The following is an 11,878-nucleotide window of genomic DNA, read 5'->3' on the forward strand; positions in this document are numbered from 1 at the left end:
ATTATAAATAAGTTAGTTTTAAATAAACTATTTCTAAAAGCCCTAGGAAGTATATTTTTCACATTTCTTTTTATTTGCTGTGGTAAAAAAGGAAACCTCTGTCTCAGTCACTGTGATTATTAAGTCATCTCTCCACAGGTTTCCAGGGACCTTCTGCTAACTAATTTCCATTTTGAGTTGCTGATGACTATGTTCATTCAACTAGAGTGATGGAATTTCTTTTCACTGGTTTTAAAATAGGGTTTTTTATAGAAGGTTTTTGCATATCACTGTTGAAGGTGCAGCATGCCATCTGTTTTTGTTAAAAGTTTCATTCAGGTCATACATACCTGAAGACGCTTGGATGGTGAGTTCTGCCCTGAATTCCCTGAGTTTATTATTGAAGAAATGTAGTCTTCAAGTAACCCACAGAGGGGAGAGAAGTAATATTTATTATTACTAATGATCATTTCTCTATACTCAGGACATTGCACAAGATATTTTCTAATATTATTTCCATTTTCCAGGTGAATAAACTGAGGACAAAATAAGTGAAGTGTATTAGCTTGGGTGTAGAATGGCATGAGCAGCAGAAAGTTACTAGCTTCTTCCATTAATGATGGAAATACCAGACTTTAATCCCAGGTGTATCTGACACAAATCTAGTGTGACCCGTTATTTCTGGTTTTCCCAGTGTTTTCTATTTTAGCACTGAAAGTCTTGTATCCTGTCAATCCTGAGCAATCTGGGACAGTTGGTTACCTTACCAAATCCCAAGCTCTTCTCACAGTACTACATTGTTGGTTCATGCTATGGCTTTATCTATAGATTTGCTAAATCAATTATTTTAAAAGGATGTGTTAGTATGAAGTGGATACTATTTAAAAAATATTAACCAAAAGTTTTCTCTCCTATGTTTGCTTATACACAGTGGTCTTTCTTACAGTCAGTTAGGACATTCTGTGCTCATTATTTTCAAGGTAGGGTGTTCAACAGGGAATAGGAGTTGTTTCTTGGTCTATTTCAAGTTTAGGTCCTTTAAGAAATGGGAAAGTCTTTAATAAGGACAATAAATTTGGTGACATATATGATGATGTATAAATAAGAATTTACATCCCTGAAAGTTATGATGATGATGGTAGCTAAATTATTTTGGACACTTGCTACATTGAAAACACTTTTCTAAGTGTTTTACGAGTGTTGTCTTACAATTTCCAAATGAATTGTGTACTCCTTATTTTACAGATGAGAAAACTAAGGCACAGAGAGACTAAGTAAAGTTTCTAAGTTCAAACAGACACTAAGTGGCAGATCCAATATTCAACTTCAGGCAGTCTGGCTTCAGACCCTGTGATCTTCAGCACTGTGCCCTGCTGAATAGAAAATGATAACACTGGTTGTAGACAGAGATGGCTGGTTGGCGGGGAAGGAATGAGGAATTAGATGGCAGTCATTCCTTGAGAAGAAGCTCAATAACTACTCAATCTTTCAGGGGCTGAGCCTTGGGGAGAACAGATAAGAAAATCAAGATGTGTTCTGAGGGAATCTTAAGAAAGAATGGATTTGTGTTCCATTCCCAAGTAGACCCAAGATAGGGCAAGATCCCATAGTAGAAATCACCTTGTGGTTAATCTAAGAGTTTATTCCTGAGATAACAAGGATTAGTTAGGATTTGGTCCATCTGCACATAACAAAAACCCAAAATAAAGGAGGCTCAAACCAATAAGAGAGGTTTTTGTTTTTATTCTTCTCAAGAAGTCTGGCTCGATGATCATCAGGTAACAAGTTTCTTGATCACCATACTTACCAAGTTTCTTATGCTCTAAAATGGCTGCATGAGCCATCAAATTCATATTTAAAGGCAGGAATGAGGTTTAAAAAAAAGAGCAAAAGAACATGGCCTTTTTCAAAGCCCCATCTAATAACTTTCACTTACATCTCAATTGGCCAGAATTTATTTGCATTGCCACATTTGGTTGCAAGGAGGCAAACAAGTGTAGCCTTTTATTCGACGTATTGGTACTCCTAAACAAAATACAAATTCTTTAACTAAGATAAGGAGAGAATGGATATTGTGTATGAACTAGCAGTTTCAGCCAGTGGTCCCATATAGGAGCAATGGACAAAACCACTAACCTAAGGAATCCAGTGGCCCAAGAGTGGCAGAAGAAGCGAAAGAGCTCAAGGTTCCCAAGAAACAGCATGTCCCAGTAGTACTGGAAGGATTCCTGAAAGCCAAATGATCCAAAATTAGCTAAAAGATATTCAGACCCAGAAGGCCAGAAGGCCAAGAGGGAGGTACAGCACAGCAGTAGTATTCTTGACAGTTGAAAATAAACACATTGAGAAATGATCTTCCCTGATATGTGATACTGTGAAAACAAATACCTAAGTCCCTGAGAATGCGACACAATGCTAGGGAAAGGGTACAGGGGCCCCAGCTGGGCTGAAATTCAGTGTATTCCACGACAACAAAATGTTATGGAGAGATTAATTTCACTTGAAAAATAAAGTTACATTTCTTTCACCTCTGAAATTGTAGACCAAGATTCAGAAAAATTACACATGTAAGTGAAAAAAGAGATGCATCATTACATGTTAGTAACAAGATTGTGCTTAGAGCCAAATGAATATTTATGGTATCCTTTGATACAATTTGATTATATCCCAGCCTCTTCAGACCCTATGAGTGTTACTTGAAGTACTTTGGCACATAAATAAGCAATTTCATTATGAATTAGAATGCATCTCTTTGAATTCAACTGTGCTAGTTTTCTGGGGCTGCCATGACAAAGTACCACAGACTGGTGGCTTAAACAACACAAATTCATTTTCTCATAGTTCTGGAGACTAGAAGTCTGAGATCAAGGTGTTGGCAGGGTTGGTTCCTTCTGAGGCTTTTATCTTAGCTTGTAGATGGCCACCTTCTCCCTATGTTTTCCCTCTGGGTATGTCTGTGGCTTAATCACCTCTTCTTATATCAGGATACTGATCATATTGGATTAGGGCCACTCTAATTACCTAATTTTGACTTAATTGCCTCTTTAAAGACCCTGCCTTCAAATGTGGTCCCATTCTGAGGTCTTGGGGGTTAGGACTTCAGCATATAAATTTGAAGGAGACACAATTCAATACTTCACACCAACTTCTCACCAAAATGATCTTGTGCTTATTATTTTTAAAAGTGACACTATTGGGTGTCACTTGAGGACCATAGAAAGCTGCAAGGTCATCACTGCATTCAAAGATTATTGATTGATCACCGTCTATTTGACATACCATCTGTTAGGAGTTGTAGGATCATAAGAGCCCAGCATTGTGCACAGCTTCTCATTAACTGAGGTTTCCAGATATTGAAATGTTACACAAGGCAATCTAGTCTACCTGCTCTCTTATTGAAGTTTATGCTTCTATAGATGTAGGAAAGAGTCCACATACTTAAATCATAAATGAGGTCAATGCTGTAAATAGAGCAAGTATATAATAAGTATATAATAAGTATATACGGTGTGAATAAATGTGAGAACAAAATATTACTGCTTAAATTCCTTGTAATTGAGTCTAGTTTATGGTATTTAGTAGTTGCATAACTGGTTATTCATGTTACATCTCTTTAAAATGGGGATAATAATTATTAATAAAGCTTTGTTAAACAACATGCCATATGACACGAGCAGTTTTTTAAGCTCTCATCATACTATATCATAGTTATTTTTGGAATCTATATTAATATTAATTATATATTGTGATTTGCAGGGAAGAGAAACACCCTCCATTATTTCCATGCATGTTCATTTCACTCATGAAGGCCCTACATCAGAGACTTCTGCAAAGCTCTGTCTGATATTACTGTCATTCTTCTTGGCATGATTGAAGAGGACAAGGATGATATTTATTTAGAGTCTATAGTGCTTACCAATTTCTATGTAGAAGATTCTCTCTTTGTCCAATTTCCTTAGGGGAAACCGGGTAAGGGCTTTCTTATTTCTGTTTTTTGAGAAAAATTTATACCTTTTTAGGCTGTTCAAAATATCAGAGGATTATCGGGGTAGCAGGTTGGGAAGAACACCTATATGTGAAGAATATTAAAAATGGTTCTGTATCAGTTAGGTTTAGGTTTAGGCTTAGGTTAGCTTATACTGTGGAAAAAAATAATCCCGAATATCAGTGGCTAAAAAATGTATATCTTGTCGACATTATATGCCTAACCAACATAGTCGGGCAGGACAGGTTTTTCTCTTGTAGCCATTCAGGAATCGAGACCAAGAGAGGATTTCCTTTAACATACATATCTACCAAGAGAAAGTGGTAAATTGCATAAATTGCACATCGTATCTCAGAGTTACTACCAGGAAGTGGCATACACCACATTCGCTCACATTTCCTAGACTAAAACAAGTCACATGGTCATGCCTAACTCCTATCATGTGCCTGGAAGGAAGATGGAAAATAGTTGGTGAAATGTAACAATGTCTATCACTTTTTAATTTATTAATCCCTTCCACATGAGGAAAGCCTACCATGTATCAAGAAATAGCCTAAGCACTGAGGATATAGGAATTTCTATAAACCTTATGTTCTAATGCTTATATAGCATGTAATGAATATGCATATGATGGATAATATCATAGCAAGAAAGATGGATAGAGATGGTCTGGAGTAGAGAAATTTCAATGGTATATAGGCTGCTCAGGAAAGGTTTCACCGAGAGTGTGAAATTTCAGTTAGTTTGTGAAGTAGTTAAGAAGGTAACCAAGTCATATGGGTAACTATTTGATAATCATGCTAGATAGAGGGAACAGAATGTGCAAAGGCACTTAGGCAGAAACGTGCCTGGTATTCTTGCAGAGAACTAAGGTAAACGTAACTGGAGAAGGGTGGGCAAGGGGGAGAGTAGTAGGGAGTGATGTTAGAGAGGTAATGGGGAAGGCAAAGAACATATCATACCAGGCCCATTAGATCATTAGAAAGACTATGATTATGAGTGAGAGAGGAACCCACTTGTGTGTTCTGAGGAAAGGGTGACATGATCAAACATATTTTAATGGCTCAAGGCTTGGGAAGGAGGCAAGGCAGAAACAGACCAGTAAAAATCTCATTATTCGGGTCAGAAAGGATGGAGGCATTGACCAAGGTAGTAGCATTGGAAGTGACAAGAAGAGATTGGATTCTGAATATGTTTTGAACTTATGTCCAGTAAGATTTGCTAATGTCTTAGCTTTCAAATAAGGATTTTAACTGAGTCTGATATTAAAAAGTAAAGACTGGAAAAAGATACCACTAAACTATGAGAAAACTTGCATTATGGGGACAGAATTTTCCCAAGGCAGTGAGAAAAATCAAGGCAATCTAAATGCTTGTTTTCCTCCTTCATTTCTCCACCTCTTTGTGATCTCATATGACCATGTGCTTACTTCAGTTTTAATTTTTATATTATTTAACTTCCTTTCTGACTAAACAGGATATCAGAGAGAGAAGCTTTTTTTTGTTTTCCTTCTCTACTCCCTTTGAAGTCTAGAACTTTGCTTAGGACAGAGCGTGTGCTCCATAGAAGGCATTAAATGAAGAGAATACCAAGAGTGGCACTACAGGGGAAAAAGATGTCACAAAGCTCCTCCCTGGATCATAGTAAAATAGGGTAGATTGCTTTGTTTATTCTGGCTTGCACCCTTTCCTGATGTTGGTGATATTAGAACTATTTTACATTCCTCTGTTGATGGACATTTACGTTGCCTCCATGTCCTGTCTATTGTAAATAGTGCTGCAGTGAATATTGGGGTGCATGTGTCTTTTTGAATTATGGTTTTCTCTGGGTATATGCCCAGTACTAAGATTGCTGGGTCATATGGTAGTTCTATTTTTAGTTTTGTAAGGAAACTCCATACTGTTCTCCAAAGTGGTTGTATCAATTTACATTCTCACCAAAAGTGCAAGAGGGTTCCCTTTTCTCCACACTCTCGCCAGCATTTATTGTTTGTAGATTTTTTGATGATGGCCATTCTGACTGGTGTGAAGTGCTACCGCATTGTACTTTTGATTTGCATTTCTCTAATAATTAATGATTTTGAGCATCTTTTCATGTGCCTCTTGGTCATCTGTATGTCTCCTTTGGAGAAATGTCTATTTAGGTCTTCCATCTATTTTTTGATTGGGTTATTTGTTTTTTGATATTGAGCTGCATGAGCTGTTTATATATTTTGGAGATTAATCCTTTGCCAGTTGCTTTGTTTGCAAATATTTTCTCCCATTCTGAAGGTTGTCTTTATTTGCAAAGCAGAAATAGGGACACAGACGTAGAGAACAAATGTATAGATTCCAAGGGGGAAGGAGCGGTGGGATGAATTGGGAGATGGGGATTGACATATATACACTATTGATATCATGTATAAAATAGATAACTAATGAGAGCCTACTGTATAGCACAGGGAACTCTACTCAGTGCTGTGCGGTGACCTAAATTGGAAGGAAATCCAGAAAAGTGGGGTATATATATATATACCTATAGCTGATTCACTTTGCTGTACAGTAGAAACTAACAACATTGTAAAGCAACTATACTTCAATAAAATTTAAAAAATTAAAAAAGAACTATTTTATAAACTACTGGTATTGAGCTATAGATTCTTTAATTTTTTTATAGGTTATCTCCCATTATCCACTTTTTCCTGCAACTTATGGATAAGCCCTCAAGGGAGTGCATAGTGTATTACATTGGATTTTATTGAACAAGCCTAAGAAAATCATAAAATTCTATTTATCTAAAAAATTTTTCTGGATGTTAATAAGTGAAAACAGACCCATTATGTATTCCCAGCATCTTAGGCCACCCTTTTATTCTTAAGTGATATACCTTACATTTACATTACATACTAGTACATACACCAGGTAACTCATTTTTCCATAAATATTTGTGGTGTTCTGACTATGAACCAGAGACCATGGTAGACACTACGGTTACAGACACGAACAATCCAGACACTAACCAAGTAATTACAAATGTGATCTGTGTGACCAAAGTGAATGTAAAAAGCCCTCTGGGAGTCTAAAATATGGTTCAGGCAGCAAAGAGCAATATTTGCAAAGTGCTTAGACCCACTTATGAATGGAAAGCTTATACCAGGGGTTGGCAAAATACAGCTTGTGGGCCAGCTGCATGTTTTTGTAAATATATTTTTTGGAATACAGCTCGATTCATTCTTTTAAGTGTTATCTATGAGTATTTTCTTACCACAATGGCAGAGTTGAATAGTTGTGATAGAAAACTTTAAGACTTGCAGGCCTAAAATATTTACTGTCTGGCCCTTTGAGGAAAATGTTGTTGACCCCTGGTCTATACAATGGTTAATAACAACCACAGAAATACTCATAACTTTTAAGGGTGATGAGGACCAAAAGCTATTCTTCCTGGCTTTATCACATAGTTTTGGCATTGGCAACAAAATTCTTAGCTGATTGGCTTATGAAAGCAAGCCCGGCAAATGAGGGCATTTCTCTATGCTGACCTGAAGGAGAGCATTGTTCCAGATGGATTACTTTTACAAGGCCAAGAGAACATTTTAAACATGTGACTGTTGGTGTATCCTTCAATCTCAATAGTGAGAAAAACAGCACAGAAGCTATCTCCAATCCAAGTGTTGATTTATTGACACTGGAAAGTCTTGAGATCATGTTTGCCTTGTCATGACAATAAAGTTATTCAAATTAAAGTTGAATCAAATTGACAGAAGTAAGAAGTATAGCTAAACTGGCCCAAGTACATTTTTTATTTATAGGATTCAGCATAGTGTATTATACTGGCATTTAATAAAAGCCAAAACCATTCCCAGACTGAGAAACAACCTAGTACAGAACAGTAAACTGCCCAGCAGTTGCCTAGTCATCAGTTGTTTTTTTTCTTTTTAATTGAAGTATAGTTGATTTACAATCTTGTGTTAGTTTCAGGTGTATAGCAAAGTGATTCAGTTCATATATATATAGATATATATATATATATATATATATATATATATATATATATATATATATATATATTCTTTTCCCTTATAGATTATTACAAAATACTGAGTATAGTTCCCTGGGCTATCATCAGGTTTTACCTGATGCAGTATGAGTGTTGTGCCTTGGAGGTGGCGATGCAGTGACACAGGGGGTATTATTACTGGGCAAAGAACAATCCCCTCCAAAATAAAATAACATTTGTGGAGGTCCTGCTCAAATCTAGGAGTTTTAAGAAAATTTCAATGACCACACTTGTGTTCTATTACTTTCATATTTCTATAAAAGAATTCCTGTTATTCTTCCTACACAAGTTTTATATATTTATTTTTTATTTAAATTCACAATTTTGAACTCCTTTATTCCCTTTCAGTATTCAACCGCATTTATTAAACATTCATCAGCACAATGGATTTATCAAATGAGCAGTCCCAGGAAGAATGGTAGAACAGGCCTGTTGTTTTTAAAGAGGATACAACCTAAAAGGGGAAGGAGAATAAATTCTAAAATATTTTTAAGGCAGACAATAAAACACAATACATACACACACTCACACAAAACATGTATAAAAGGTGTGGGAATGTGGGGTTTCCTGGAATATTGGGTTGATTATTGGTTAAAGCAGCCCAGAAGAAATTTGGTAGAAGTGAGTTTCAAATGGAATTTGGAAGGAAAGAATTCATGACATTTGCAAGTTAGATTAGATCAAGGATTTATAAACTATAGTCCAAATCTGGCTTGCTGGCTGTTTTTGTAAATAAAGTTTGATTGGAGCACAGTCATTTCATTTGCTTTTGTATTGCTGAAGGCTGCTTTCATGCCACAGTGGCAGAATTGAGTAGTTGCAACAGAGTCGGTATAGCCTGTCAACCTAAAATAATTTACAATCTGGCCTTAAAAAATGGTTTGCTACTCTGCCTTAGAAGAGAAAGAAACTAGAGGCAGAGACACAAACTAGCAAAACGTTCTTATATCTGTAAAATGGGACATGGATATTCATGTATTTGTCTTCCTTACATTATTTCTGGCACAAGTGTAGATACAAATTAAAATTAATATATAAGATCATAATCACATAATTGCTTGAGCCTTGATTCCTACTTGACAGGTAGGAATGATATCACCTACAAACAGATCTTTGAGAGGATTATATGAGGAAAACCCCTTTCCCATGAAATGTGGCAGGGTTATTACTCTGGAGTTGGCTTCCCACTATCACTGAGTTGTGAATCTCGAGCTACCATTTTGTTGAATGAGGATTTACTTTCATAAATATTTCTAGCTTTTACAAATATTTTAGCACCTTCTTCTGATTGGGAAACTAGATTATTTTCTTCTGGACTCTTCAAATTATCCCAAGTGTAAACTGCAGTTTTAATCGGTGCACGAAATATACATGTGAAAGAGAATATAGGACATTTGACATTACATAAAATATGTCCTAAACCAACTTAGGGTTTGTTGGGAATGGAAATATCATACTTTGATCTTATTTTTTTTTTCAAAATTTAAAGATAGAAACCTTTAAGAGAACTACATTATCCACAAAAAATATTCTAAGTACTGCCATGTTATACAGTCTAGCTGTGAAACTAGTTCTACCTCATGTATAACGCACCAAATACCAAGCTGCAGAATTTAAAGTAATTTTAAGAATTATGGGTGGAGGTGAACACATTTCTCTTTAAAGGTACTACTAAATTGAAGCTCATGCAAATATGCTGTAGACATTTACATTCTTACATTCTAATCCCCCAACCCCTGTCTAGGATTTCAAATGTGCTTCATGTTTCCAAGTACTTTTACATTGTTGGCTTTGTCCCAAAATGTGGTTTGGGAGACAGTGTGAAAGTAGTTATTACCTTTCTTTTTCTGATATAAAGGCTAAAGCTTAGCAGGTTAAGGGACTATTTTAGATAGACATCAGGATTGCCATTAATGCCTGGGTCTTTGGTAATCATTCTGATGTTCTTGGAAAGACAGATTTCACATTGCATAGAAACTTTTCTGAGCAAGAGAGAGAGAGAGCGAGAGGGAGAGAGACAGAGGGGGGAAGTTATAGGAATCACATTTACTCTCTGTTATGCTAATGGTTATTGTTCAGTATCCTTTGCAAGGAAATTTCATGGATTATGCTTCTTTTCTGCAGTCACAGCAGATGTAGGACTCAATGCTTATGTTGAGAAGGACGTTACATGCTCCTCAATTCATGGAAACTTCAAGTCTAGAAAACAGAGGAGTCTGGTTAATATCTCTAGAGACCCACAGGGAGTGTCACGCTCCATAAAATTGTTTGTGCATTTATATACAGAGCGTGATCATCACCTCTTGGAAAGGGGACACAGGTTAAGCACCTTCCATATGCAGCAGGGAAAAACCCTTCGGCAAGGAGGTCTACCCATTGGCATGCACAAATTATACTAGCTTTAGTTTCACTATGTTGAAAGGAATATTCACCATGCTTAATAAGAGGTATTGGGTTAATGCCATGCTGGGTTTTTTCAGCAGGCGAAGGAATGTTCAGATGCTTGGGAAAACAAGGCACCTGGAGGGTGCAGTAAAGGTCACTTACTCATATTGAAACACCAATTATTTTTATGGCTGCAGATAGAGTCCACAGTATGCCTATGGGATGTGTGTGTGTGTGTGTGTGTGTGTGTGTGTGTGTGTGTGAAATGAATACACACATACATTTTATGTACTTTTACTGCCACTCAAGTTTAATTTAAAAAGTGAAAAAGCAACACGATCTTGCTGCAGATGACCAGTTGATCTAGTCTTTGCAAGTCTTTTCCTCCCTTGCAGGGAGGAAGTCTTGAGAATATGGTTGTATCTGGCTGTATCCTCAGAACCCCTGATTTGTTTGCCAATTTGATTTTTCTTTCCATTAATTTTTTATACAATTACTCTGAATAAGCAACTAATATGGACTAAATGACAAGCCATGGATTTCATGTTCAAAGTATTTTCCTTTTAAAGATTCAGGGAATATGGGAGATCCTCTTGTCTCAGTGAGAATACATTTTTGAAAGCATCTGTTAAGGGATTATGGTCAAATTCCAAAACCAACTTAAAGATATATATATTTCCGTTCAGAAAAACTCATTTCTTTGACCAGCCTACATGATGCTTATCATTTCCATACAGAGCATTATCATTTTTTAAGTTGTAGCATTTTTTTTAGAATGCCTAAGAGTACACAGCTTCTATAAAGTCAAGACATTAATAGTTGTGTGTTTGTGGACATTACTGAGTAAACTAGTGTATCTAAATGGTTTGTCCACTAAAGGAAATTGCACATGGCAGGTAAATTTTGATTGATAGTAGGGAGGATTCACTTACTTGACCACTCATTTTTCTCAAGCATTCCTTTTTTCTTTATTAAACATGGTTTATTAACTTTCCACTGTGCAGGTTGAATGTCCATAGGAAATGCTAATTGTTAATCTTAAGTCTGATGAAGACAATGGCACCACATGAGACATCCCGGTGCACAAAGCATAGAAGAAGGAGGAAGTTAGAGGAAGGAATGTTGAGATTCATGAAGAGAACAATCATATTAATCATAAAGTCAAAGGCGAGTCCCACTTCAGCCTTGATCCTGACCACTGCCTGCATCACTGGGATAGCCAAAGTGGCAGAGGAGACTGTTGGGTGTCGTGAAATAGTTTTCATGGTAGAGAAGCACCCAATGAAGCACGGATACCTGCCCGGGAACACACGTCAGGGCTTCTTGCCTGACGACTGCCTGCAATAGTCCTTTAATACCCCTTTAGTGTTCTAGGTTACAGATCCTGGGCCAGGATATTAATGTTAAAACCAATAAGATGATTATTAAAGAAAAAAGAAAAAGACCATTAAAGGAAATACAGAGGTCCTGCAGACAACATTCTTCTGAGTCAAA

The sequence above is a fragment of the Hyperoodon ampullatus genome (assembly GCF_949752795.1).
Source record: "Hyperoodon ampullatus genome assembly, chromosome: 1".
In the NCBI taxonomy this organism is placed as follows: Eukaryota; Metazoa; Chordata; class Mammalia; order Artiodactyla; family Ziphiidae; genus Hyperoodon; species Hyperoodon ampullatus.